We start from the raw sequence: 12,168 nt of genomic DNA on the forward strand, positions 1-12,168 counted from the left end.
AAAAAAACTTAGGAGGAAGTTGGTGGTTGGAGGGTCCGCTTTTCATGATCTTCAGATCTATTGTTATGCATTCAATTTTAAGAACTTTCGGATGTTGGGCAATAAACCAGATCGATCCTCAATAGGTAAACTATACGAGGCAATGCTTAATGAACTGGGACAGAGTCACGATTTGTTCAAATATGGGGATCAGAAATACTTCAAAAAAAGTTAGGCTGAAAGTTCTGATAACAGCGTTAAGAACTTGAGTACACTTCAGAAAGTGCTATAGTATCCCAAATTATACGTCTTCTGCTCCAGTCTGGAATTCCCCGGGTACACCAGAATGTTTGGAGGACCAGTAAAGTGGCTCATTAAAACAAGCTGGTCTGAACTGCTGGGCAGACCTGAGAGCAGGAACCGGTTGGTGGAGTGGCAAGTTTTAAGTGCATGTACTAATGGCCAGCTAACGAGATTTAAATGTTATCAGCTACAATCATGGTGGGCAACTCATGAGAGTAGAGGAAGAGGAAGAGGTATGGTTTGAAAAGGTGATGAAGATTGGCCCATTAAAGAAGGAAGTATCTGTATGGTATTGGGACTTTCTGGAGGCTGATGACAAGAAATAGCCCGATTTATCCTCAATATGGGAAGCGGGAACCATAGAGGGAGATATGAGGCAGATTTGGCATGTATCCTATAATACTTTATATGCAGTGGAGAAACCAGCCTCACTTAAGGGAAATCATCTTTTTACGACCCACAGAGCCTATCGGACTCAGAGTAAGCTGTCAAGAATGGCTGGGCAGGTTATCGGAAGTCCAAATTGGTACACCATATGTAATGTCATCAGCAATATAATAGAGCATCATATAGAGGTAAGCCCTTAGCTTCTACTTTTTGGGATCAGGCCTGATGGCTATTTTGGTTTGAACTCTGCCTAAACAAAGTTTTTACTTTTGTATGTGATAGTGTTGGCAAGACAAGTGATATGTATGCTTTGTAAATCATCAAACAAACCACTCTTTACATAGCTCACTAAAAATATCAAGGTAATAAGTCAGATGGACATAGCGTGTGATCCCCAGAGCTGGGAGAGGGTCTGGAAACATTACACTGATTGGCAAATAACAAGGGATCCGATGATTAAGCCATGCCTGCGTGCTTTTGAACCTGGGAGTCTATTATTGGAACAGCAAAAATCTTGTGCTGGCAGTCACTGTCTCCTCCCGTTTGGCGGGGGACTCACTTTAGCAAGAAAGAGATGGCGGGATGAAGAAAAAAGAAAAAGAAAACAAGAGATTGCCTTCTTCGGGTACTGGTTCTCTGAACACGGGGTCATGCCTGCTTGCGTGAAGGTTCTGAACATTCAGTCAGCCCTAGCTCCAACCAGCGTTACAAGACTTCACAGCTTCCTGCAGAAGGTCCCATACTGTGGCCAATTTAGCCAAAACTTGACCACACTCACAGACCCCCTTAAGAAACTGACCAACGCAAATGCAGTTTGGGGATGGAGACCTGCTCAGGAGGAAGTGTTCCAAGCAACAAAACAAGCCCTCTCAGCACAAACCTGGTCCCAGTCAGCAAGGCATGGGGAGATATGACCTACGTCCCGGCCAGCGCCATCAAGAAAGCTGAAGGATTTCCTGTAAAGCGGACTATAGTCTTCCTCTAAATCTTCAATGTGTTAGTGCTGAGAAAATGTTTCCTGTTTATCTTTTTTTGGTGATAAGTATGTAGTATTGTGATGATACAGTTTATACATGATGTTTGAAAATGTATAATTACCATGCCTGCTAGAGCGTTTTTTTCTAGTTTGGTTTTTGTTCTTCCTATGCTTTGTTTTGTTTGGGTGAAGGAGGAATGTTATGTTGGGATGCGGACCATCCCATCTCCCACAAAAGAGAAGGGGAGAAAAGTAAAGTAACTTGTCACGCATGGCCCAAGTGGTATTGGCCGTGATGTGACGGGGTCATAAATAAAAGGACCCAAGGCCTGGACCTCAGGGTCATCTGTGGTATACCTAAATACATGTGGCACCTGTGAAGGTCTCAAGGCGCTGAAGAGTTTGAGGGGGGGGGGCTGCTAATCCATTTGGACATGGAGTTTCAGTCAAAGAGCCAGGTCTTGAGATCCTTCCTGAATTGGGAAAGCGATGGGGATTGCCTGAATGCAGGGTGTTCCAGGTCTAGGCGGAGAAGGATCTTTCTCCGGTTCTGGTCTTGGGAATCCGTGGAAAGGTGGCCAGGGCAAGTTGGGAGGAGCAAAGTTGTCTGGCAGGTAGGTGAAATGAGAGGCGGTGGTTGAGATATGCTTGTCCTACATCATGTAGAGTTTTGGAGGCATGTGTGAGGAGTTTGGGGAATTATTGTAACTGAATGTTCCTTTTCTTTCTCTTGTTTTTTTCATCTCTTGTTTTTTTTTTAGTTGGTTGTGCCTTCCTCTGATACTGATGCCATTGTGCACTCAATTTCTTTAGCAAAGAAGGGGGCTTGATGGACTGAGAGTCCAATGTGTAATACATTGAGCAACAAGTACTGTGTGTTGTTTTTTCGGTCTCTATCACTTTTACATTTTTAAGGAGAAGTATTTAGTAGTTGTTGTTGACTCATGAATGTCTTTGTGGTATAGCTTTTTAGTGTAAAATATTGACAGAGGAATAATGTTTCCAATTTCTCTTTTCTGTCCATGCGCTACTGAAGGGAATGAGAGGAACATACCAGATTAGGCTTGAATGATTGCTTCTGCAGTCATAAAGCACCTAGTCACAGGAAGTGGGACGATGGAAGCAGGTTTCCACTGAAAAGGCTCTATGAGTAATGCACCTTCTCCAGATGTGCCACATTTGTGCAGGATACTTCCCTTCAGGTAATTACGGACACTGTCTCTAGTCCAGTCAATTTCTAATAGCAAAATGCATGCTGGGTGTTGTAGCTGTTTCAATTAAAGTAGTTTGCCTCCGACAAAGTTTAAGATTTGTATGTAAAAGGTTCAGGAACTGGAGACAGTGTCCATAATGGCCAGGAGTGATGTGGTCACCCCATCTTGGGTTCACAGGATTCAGCTATAATAAGGCATGGTAAGGGGGAGGTTGGAGGGAGGGTTAACTGCTGGTTGCAGAGATCTATGTGACTGGAGGCTCACAAGTTCGTTCTACTCATTATTTTGGCTTGGTGAGGTAATGAAACAGGGGCAGATGATGGTTTGATGAAAACAATATGTTCCAATCTATGGCAGCCAAATGGGATAATGATTTTGGTGAAGAACATTTTGCATGAACTGCTTATTGCAGGTTGCAATCTCATTATGACAGATTGGTCGGTTATACCAGAGAGGTATAATTATGGATACATTCTGTATCACTGATAACAGTTTCCAACACTCTAGCTGGAAACTGTTGATATACATTATTATTCCTGCAATTTCAACATGCATACTGTACATGCACTGGTATAATAGCAAACAATACTGTTATATGTGAAAAGGCACTGCCCCTACAATATACTTGGCTCTAAATCACCAATAACCGCTGAATTGGAAAAGTTGGGAAACCACTGGAAATGACCCACTGGATTTGACAGAATCACTACAAAAAAACTAAACATAGGAAGTCCTTAACACAGCCGTGGTGGGCACAAGTTACAATCAACGAGGGTGCACCAAGTTCAGCTCTAGACTATGCACCATTTTATGTGATACAGCCCCAGCTGGTCAAGTGGAAAGGTCTGCATCTATGGAATATCTCTGGTGGACATATTTAAGATGGGGATAATGCTTGAAACTGTACCCTAGAGCTTGGAAACACATTTCAAAAGAGATAATGCATAAAGAGGTATTTGTGACTACTGTAGAAAATGCATACTGAGTGAATATAAAGCCTAGAAGGACCCTGATGTTTAACAAGTTTTTTAAATCGTAAGGGTAAGCATAGCTGGCATAATTATGACTAATTGACTCAGTTGGATGAGGATAGCGCTGAGGATCTGGGCCGCGAAATAACGCTTCCGGAGATACGTGGGGTAATCAAGCAGACGGCCCGGAACAAAACACCGGGAATAGATGGCGTACCGATAGAATTTTACGCCAAATATATTGATATTTTGGCGCCCCATCTGCTGGTGGTTTATGCCGAGGCGGTGGAGCTGGGATACCTGCCTCAGTTGATGAGGGAGGCGCTGGTCGTCCCGCTGTTGAAGCCAAGGAAGGAGAGTAGCGAGGGGACCTCATACAGGCCGTTGTCCATGCTGACGGTGGACTATAAAATCCTGAGCCGTATTCTGGCTACCAGACTATTGTCACACATGACCACACTGGTCCATGAGGATCAGGCCGGGTTTATCCCAACCAGGAATACCTCGACTAATATCCGCCGCCTTGTACGGGTGCTGGAGAGTTCATTGGATTCGGACCAGATGCCAGCAGTGCTGTCCATAGATATTGAAAAAGCTTTTGATAGCTTAGAATGGGGATACCTTGATAGGGTGCTGGAGAAGTTCGGCTTGGGCGAACAATTTGGACGATGGACGAAAGTCCTCTACTCCTCGGCGACAGCCAGGGTGAAACTGGGATCAGCCATATCCTCTGACTATCCGGTGCGAAGAGGGACGAGGCAGGGGTGTTCACTTTCCCCTTTGCTGTTCGCGCTGGCGATTGAACCGCTGGCGGCCCAGGCTAGGACAAGAAGGGCATATACTGGTATTGTGTGTGGCGGGATCCCATAATATATCTCACTTTACGCTGATGATTTTCTGGTATTCTTGGAAGACACGGACGAGGCCCTGGAAGGAGCGACTGCAATGTTGTCGCACTTTGGGAAGCTGTCAGGCCTCAGGGTCAATTGGAGTAAAACTTGCCTTTTCCCGTTACGTGCGACCATGCCCCGGCCGCGGATGACCAAGGACATCATTTGGGAGCACTCGTGCTTCACCTATCTGGGGGTCCGCATCTACCATGGGGCTGATAATATGTTGGAAGGGAACATAGGGCGTTGCATACGGGCGCTGAGGGGCTGTATGGCGTTCTGAGCGACTCTTCCCCTCTCGGTAGAGGGCAGGGTGGCGCTGCTTAAGATGGTGGCTTTGCCTCGGCTGCTCTAATATTTTCGCACGCTACCACTGTGGATTCCACAACGGTTCTTTAAAGAGTTACGTACCCTAACGACGGATTTTTTGTGGGGCCACGGGAGGCGCCGAGTAGCACTGAATACGCTGCTGAGGCCGAGAGAGGAAGGGGGACTAGCGGTTCCTAATTTTGAATGGTATTATTTGGCGGCGCAGCTACAGATCCTCACGCAGAACGTAGCGAAGGAGTTTAGAGGCCCGGTCCAAACTAGAGGGGGGAATACAGAGGCACGTCCTGTCCTATATTATCATGCAGCAGAAACTAGAGTTACGAGGTTTAACGTTAGAGGAGAAGACCCTGCGTTTGTGTTGGAACAGAAGCCAGAAGAGGGCGGGGGTGGCTCACCCATATGCTCCCGAAATCCCACTAGGTATGTTGACGGCATTGCCACATGGCGGGGACTGGTCCCCGCTCATGGATTGGGAGGATTTGGGACTCCACATGGTAGGAGACCTATATGCTGATGGCGTCTTACTGCCTTTCCAGACGGTGCAGGAACACTTTGGCCTCCCGGATGGTAGTTTCCTCCTGTATGCAGCCGTGACAACGGCGATACGCAAACACTGGAAAACTGGCCAGCTGGAGCCCAGCACGACCATGGCCTGCCAATACGTGGTGATGTCGACGGGCACCTTTAAGGCGGTCACTTGCCTCCATTTACGAATGTTGAATGAGGGTCTGGAACCACTCACTGTATTGAAACAGAAGTGGGAGGAGAGCATTGGGAAATCCATACCGGATGCGACATGGGGCCACATTCTGAGGAGGACTTGGAAAGGGAGCAGAAATGCTCGGTTTCAGTTGGTACACTTTTTTGTGGTACTTAGAGCTTACCTTACCCCGGGGAAGATCAGGAGGCATTTCCAGGTCCACGGGGCGGCATGCCCGAGATGCCTGGCACCTGATGTGGAATTCGACCACATGTTATGGACCTGTCCAAAACTAGGGCTATATTGGTCGGAGGTGGGGGAGCTCCTTAGGGCAGTTGTGGATCGACAGGTGGAATATGATATGGTGACCTGCTTGCTGCTTTGGTTCCCCCACACGGCGAAAACGAAAATCACTAGTAAATTCATTGACCTGGGCCTCATATTAGCACAGAGGGAAATCACCTGACACTGGAAATCGAAGGAGGGCCCATCCAGTAGGAGATGGACGAATGAACTGCAGAAATGGGCCTGTAGTGAGAGTACACTTAGGCTCCGGCAGGCCACCCGGGCGGCTAATGAAAAGAGTATGGAGATGGCAAGGGCGTGGGAGGGACTAGTGCAAGCACTAAAAGACTACTTGGTTGGAGATGAGGAATAGGATGAGGGACCATTGTACGAAGTTCCGTGAGACACATTTGGGAATGAGTATTGACCCTCAGATCTCTTTGGAATATGGTTATGTATGCTTGAATGAGGCCCACACCACCAGCAGTACGGGGGAAGGGACATGGGAGGGGGAGTTGGGGGTTCCTTTAAAAGTATAAATGTTGTGAAGAGTGAATGAGGGGATACAGAAAAGCAGATGACAGACCATTGTATCGACTGGAAATGATTGCTCTTTCATGTTTTTTCTTTTCTTTCTTTATTCGTTCTGTCTCTGGCAATTTTATGGCTGTCGCCGCCCGGCCTCCGGGTTGTGGGCTAAATGGCTGTGTAGTGTTTCAATTAAGATCTGTGGACGGCAGTTGCCAGCGGCTAACCTATCGGAATGATTGCTTGTGTACCCCATGACTCTGCAATAAAAATATAGTTTACAAAAAAAATAATTATGACTAATTGCGTGAGAACAGTAATCCAGCATTTAGTGCTATTTTCTTAGTGCAAAATATATCCTCGCGTCCAGAATGGGCCCAAGGAAGCATTTTGCAGTAGCAGTCACCAGCTCTCTGTTACTTTGTTGTCCCTGTGCTCCTGTGGTAGGACTTTTGTCGCAAACTTCTCTTCATTTCTCAAGCTGGCTTCATTGCTTAATTTTGGTAAGTTCACATCACAAGAGAGATGCATAGTTACTAAAACAATACAGATTAATCCCGCATAATTAAAAATTCTCCCAGCCCTAATATATTCCAAGAAATATAATTGATATAGAGTTTTATTTTGTTCACTTATTGATAACCGTCCTGCTGAAAGACAATGGCTTGGTAAACATTGATTCCAAGAGCCATCCTATATTTTAAGCCTGCGACTCTTCTCTCACCATATTCTTATGGAAAACGTCTAAACTTGAATCAACTGATGAGATAAAACATTAATTTTTAGCACAATATTTTCAAAAATAATTACAGTCTAATAGACTATGATGATACAAGTTAAACATTCAGCTGAAGTGTGCGCCTGTAGAGAAGCACGTAATGTGCGTATATTGTATAAGAAGAAATCAATGCTGTTCTAAACCAGGTGGAAAAGTTAGTATAAGAATTCAGCCTTTTCTGCATAGAGACCCAGGATTTTTCAGTTTTATGGACCACCTTTTGGTGGGACAAAAACGGTGCACTGTGACATTCAGGAAAGGTATTTGTTTTAAAGTATAATTCACTGGAGAAAGTACATTTTGATAACTTTAGCGGAAAAATAACTTTACGAAGGTGTACATTGTAGTGCTTGAAAGTAAACTGGTCTGGAATTGGATTGCTTCACAGCCCTCCTGACAAGACTGAAGGCACATTTCAGGCTGACTGATAAAGCTCTCCTTCTGACTCTCCTTTAGGGAGACAATGGCTTGGTACCATTCATTCCCAAAGCCAACATAGATTTTCTTTCTGTGATGCCAGAAGCAGGGGAAACCGTTTCTAGTTCTCGCAGATGGGGGGAATCCATAGCTCAACAAGGAAGTGTCTAAAGGTCCCTGCAGTTATTCGTTTTCAGAATTCTGTGAAGGTTTGCAATGAACGGAGAACTGTGAGCAGAGAAAAGAAATGTTAAAAGAAAGATGGAAATTCTTTGAGAGAGTATCCATGATTATGTTTAGGATAGGAAATTTCACAATCAGTGGTTACTGCCCAGGTAAGAGTGGCACCTCGCTACCACCTCCTCAGACCATTTCTAACATGGGAAGAAAAATCTGAAAGAAAAGAAGATCCATTCTGAGTTCTGGGAAATGAAGACTGAAGGACATCTGACTCTTTTTGTCACACAGGGGCTTGAACTACTTTCTAAAGATAAAGATGTTGGCCTCTTTTTACATGCTCCAAGTACACTAAAACATTGTTTTACAACCCCTTAGGACAGGCATAAGGTGCTGAAGTTTCCCCAGGGAGATATTGTTGGACAAGAAAATCAGTTCTGTTCCACTCAGTTTTTTGCAGCAGTGCAAAATATTCGGTGATAACTTGCGGCAAAGGTATTCAGCATCATGGAGGCCTGGCTGGCTGAAGCTTCCAGCATCTGCTGAATTTTGAGAGCCAAGCGTGTCATCCAGTCCGATGGTGAACCTTAGACTAAGGCAATTTGCTATACCTATTATAGCGGTGAACCATTCTCCAAGGAGTTTGGTGCCAAAAAAACAATGGCTTTAGTAGGAGCTTACCAATGTTGAGTCAGACTTCAAGGAACCCTCTGTGGCTTTAGCGTCTTGCCTTGATCTGCTAGAGGACTTAGAGCTCCAAAAGATAAATTGAGAAGGTAAAAATGTTTACAGATTGACCTGCTCAGCCTACCCATCCTCTGCTCTGCCTACCCGACTTCCAGTAAATCATGTCTGACCCGAAATCACACTATGGCCCAGGTCAACCATGAACTGTATTTTTTGATTATCGCTTTGTGTTTTCCTGGTGCTTTTATTCTAAAATGTTATTTAAGTTTATTTTTTTGGTTTCCCTTGTCTGATTTGTACTGCTTTTTCTAAGAAATTGGGTTATTGGTTGTGCTGGATGAGTGGCTTGCACAAGTAATAGGTCCACAACTGTCTCCTTAATGGGATCCAAGTACCCAATTATTGTAGCATGTGACTCTCTCAGGGTAGAGATGCAGAGCAATGAATGGCCATCGCCATTCTCTGGCAAGAAATAACATTAATAAATCAATATTTAGTCAGCGCTTTTTCTTTGAAAAAGGAAAAGTACATTTATTACACGCACACTATCAAATAGTATGCATGAATTTACAAATATATAAATAAGGTAGGTAGAAATACCTTTGAAGACATTCTGAAATCACATCTTATAGTCATTACACCACCCACCTATACCAGATAGAACATCACAATTTAAGGGGTGTTATTTAAAATAAAAGAAGCCTATTGGCTTTGTCAATGGGTACTAGAGCCTGCAATATAATACAATCCTACTGGCTATGATTATGGGTCACCACCTTAAAATCTGAGGCAAGCATTTCGGGTTTGTCAATGATAAGAACAATAACCACATTTTAGGACTCAATGTTAAATTCATCAGCATTCAAAGACATTGATTGATAATAGAAAGCATTGCAATGCTAACCAACTGTCTCTGTCAATAAGAACCTTTGAATAAAGAATTGCAAACCAACATAACATGTGCCCAAGTCTTTCTTTTACCACCTCAGGTCACACAAAATGCAGCCTTTAGACCCACCACTGGAGTCCCCGCACTCGAGAGCTGTAGAGCAAAGGTTCCAGTCCAGTGAATTTTTAAACAATGTTGAAAGTGTCTCCCCAGGTCATCCATCCTGTGACCAGGAGACATAGGGAGACTGAGGTGCTTCTGCACTACCTGCAGCCACCCATAACACTTTCCAGGTACGTTGGTGGTGCCCCTGCCCTTTTTTGGGGCATCATAAACAAGTGGCGAATCCGAAATAAAAACATTATAGGGCGCTCCTCGCCTGGAGCATGCAGAGATAATGAGCAGCTCCGGCAGCTTTGTTTATGCATGCCTCCCACTGCACATATTTTTCATTTATATCTTTTTAGGGAGAGGGGTGCTCCGGTCCCACCCTGAGTATATTTTCCTGTTGGGGAAGAATGGGGAGCTCACTTGCGCACTACCCTGCCGGCACCCTGCATGGCCGACACTAGACAATGTTGTTGCGGGAGCCGGCCTGTTCACTTACCCTCACGCGACCTTGCGGGCGGGTTGAGATTCTGCTGTTCTCCTTCCCCTACATGGGGCTGTCTTTGGGGCCAAGGATGGAGCCCTAGGCCCCATCCAAGCATTAGCCATGTTGTGTATGCAGCCCAGCACTCTTTGTTAAATTCGGGCCTTGAGGGTTGGAGTCCCCAGGCCGAAGCAGCTTATGGTGTAGGGGGCCACACACACGTCCCTCTGCCCAATAAGTGGTAAAGTCCTTCTCAAGCTGACCCCTGGGCAATGGCCCACCCTGAGAGTAAGTTTAGAAGCCACGGCAGAGCCCAACATGCTCCATCATTCGGTTTCGGCATGTTAAATTGGCCAATATTTAAAGGGGCATAATTCGGACCACATTGGACCAATATTCCTGATCTTGGGCTTATTTTGCTTGTTTCAGCGAGCCTAAGCCACCTAGAACAGTTTCAACAGGCCTCCTGACCTAAAAGGGGTGCACATTGTGGAGAGCAGGTGTCACTGGCTCCCTGCGCCAGCCTTCTCTTCTGCTCCATCCTACTCAGGCCACAAGGCTTCCTGGCTGTCTTGTGGCACACCTGTGGGGGCAGTGGAGCCCGAGTCTTCCCGAATAAAGTCCTCTGGGGGCCAGCAGTACTGGCACTGGAGAGACCCATCTGGTCCTGGGGGTCAGCTGCAAGGTCCATCAGGAGCATCTCCTTCCAGCTGCCGTGGTGTTGCTACCATCACTATCCAGGTCCATACGTGCATGTTTCAGTTTGACACCTCACTAGACTATATGTAGCCCTCAGTGGAGTGAAACTGCACTTTAAGGCAGATTTCACCTATATGTATTATTTGCTGGCACTACAGATTTTCCAGTAAATCCTACTGACCCATCTATCAATGCCCACTTACATCATAAAGCCTACCCCAGGTCAGCACCTACCCTGGCACAGACCACACCGTCACAGGCTGCCTGTGCAATTACCGAGCTGCACAGGACAGTTGTCTCACGCATGCAATATGAACATGTGTGTACACAAATGTTAATGTGTAGACAGCCCAGTTTTCTTACACTTGCTGCATCACATCGTCCATATCATAAAAGAGGAACAGTTGTGGTAAACACACTGAGTCCAATTCTTGGGAAATTACCAGGAGCAGACTCAGGTAGTAACACTCACCCACAGTAAAGGTCCAGAAAATAGATGACTAAAAGCAAAAAGTCTGCCTAGACTTAATGGATAGAACCTATTTAGGTTAGCAGAGCACCGAACAGGGATTTTTTTTACAGTGTACAGGTACTTTCCAAACTCAGAGAGGTAGACTATAGTAACAGGATAACATCTGGTGGAGTGAGGCAGCGAAATGCAGAATTAAACTAAAAAAAAACACCATGGCCCCATCACGTGTCTCGCATGGAAAACCACACTCGTATTCCTGCCCCTGAAGTTACAGATGCCGCCTGCATCTGTAAGTTTGGGATGTGGGAATACCATGGGATTCCAAAATTGAGAATGACCAAAGAAATCCGGAATATCACACTGGCACATTTTCGTCCTATAAACACCCTTAAAAGTCACCAGATTTCATCTGGTGAAATGTTCGGGGGTGTAAGGAATATGACATTCTACATTTCGTCCAGTTCCCGATTAGTCCGGAAACCCCCTTTCCAGCCCAATTACATGGTTCGTGATCGGGTCCTCTGTGTTCACGTGGGAGCAGAGTTGGGTTGCATGGTCTTTGTGGAAAGATACAATGCTCGCGATTATGCAAATAGTTGGAGAAATATTGTCTCGATTTCTTGGTGCTAATCAAATGGCCTGTTTGAAGGCTTAGATATCTTGGCGCTATGTCTTTGCTTCTTATCCTCTTGACTCATCAGCAACAATGATTTTTCCTTTTAGAAAAGTGTCGCTTTATAGGTGTCGCGCTTTGTGTGTAATGCACCATGCTTTAAAATAACTTGAGACTCCACAGGCAAAGCATGAAGAGTTATGAGAGGAAGTGGAAAAGCCTGGCAGGAGAGAGCTGTGAATCCGTGGGTTTTACTTTCTGACAGGTATAATCGTATTTTA

General features: G+C 45.2%; 1 protein-coding gene across 2 annotated transcripts in view; it reads right to left on the bottom strand.

The window, feature by feature from the left end:
- The window catches only part of ACSS3 (acyl-CoA synthetase short chain family member 3), a 1,350,383-nt gene that overhangs the window by 951,283 nt on the left and 386,932 nt on the right, over window positions 1–12,168 (bottom strand). The gene's annotated exons all lie outside the window — the stretch shown is intronic.

Source organism: Lissotriton helveticus, chromosome 1_1 (assembly GCF_964261635.1).
Source record: "Lissotriton helveticus chromosome 1_1, aLisHel1.1, whole genome shotgun sequence".
Taxonomy (NCBI): Eukaryota; Metazoa; Chordata; class Amphibia; order Caudata; family Salamandridae; genus Lissotriton; species Lissotriton helveticus.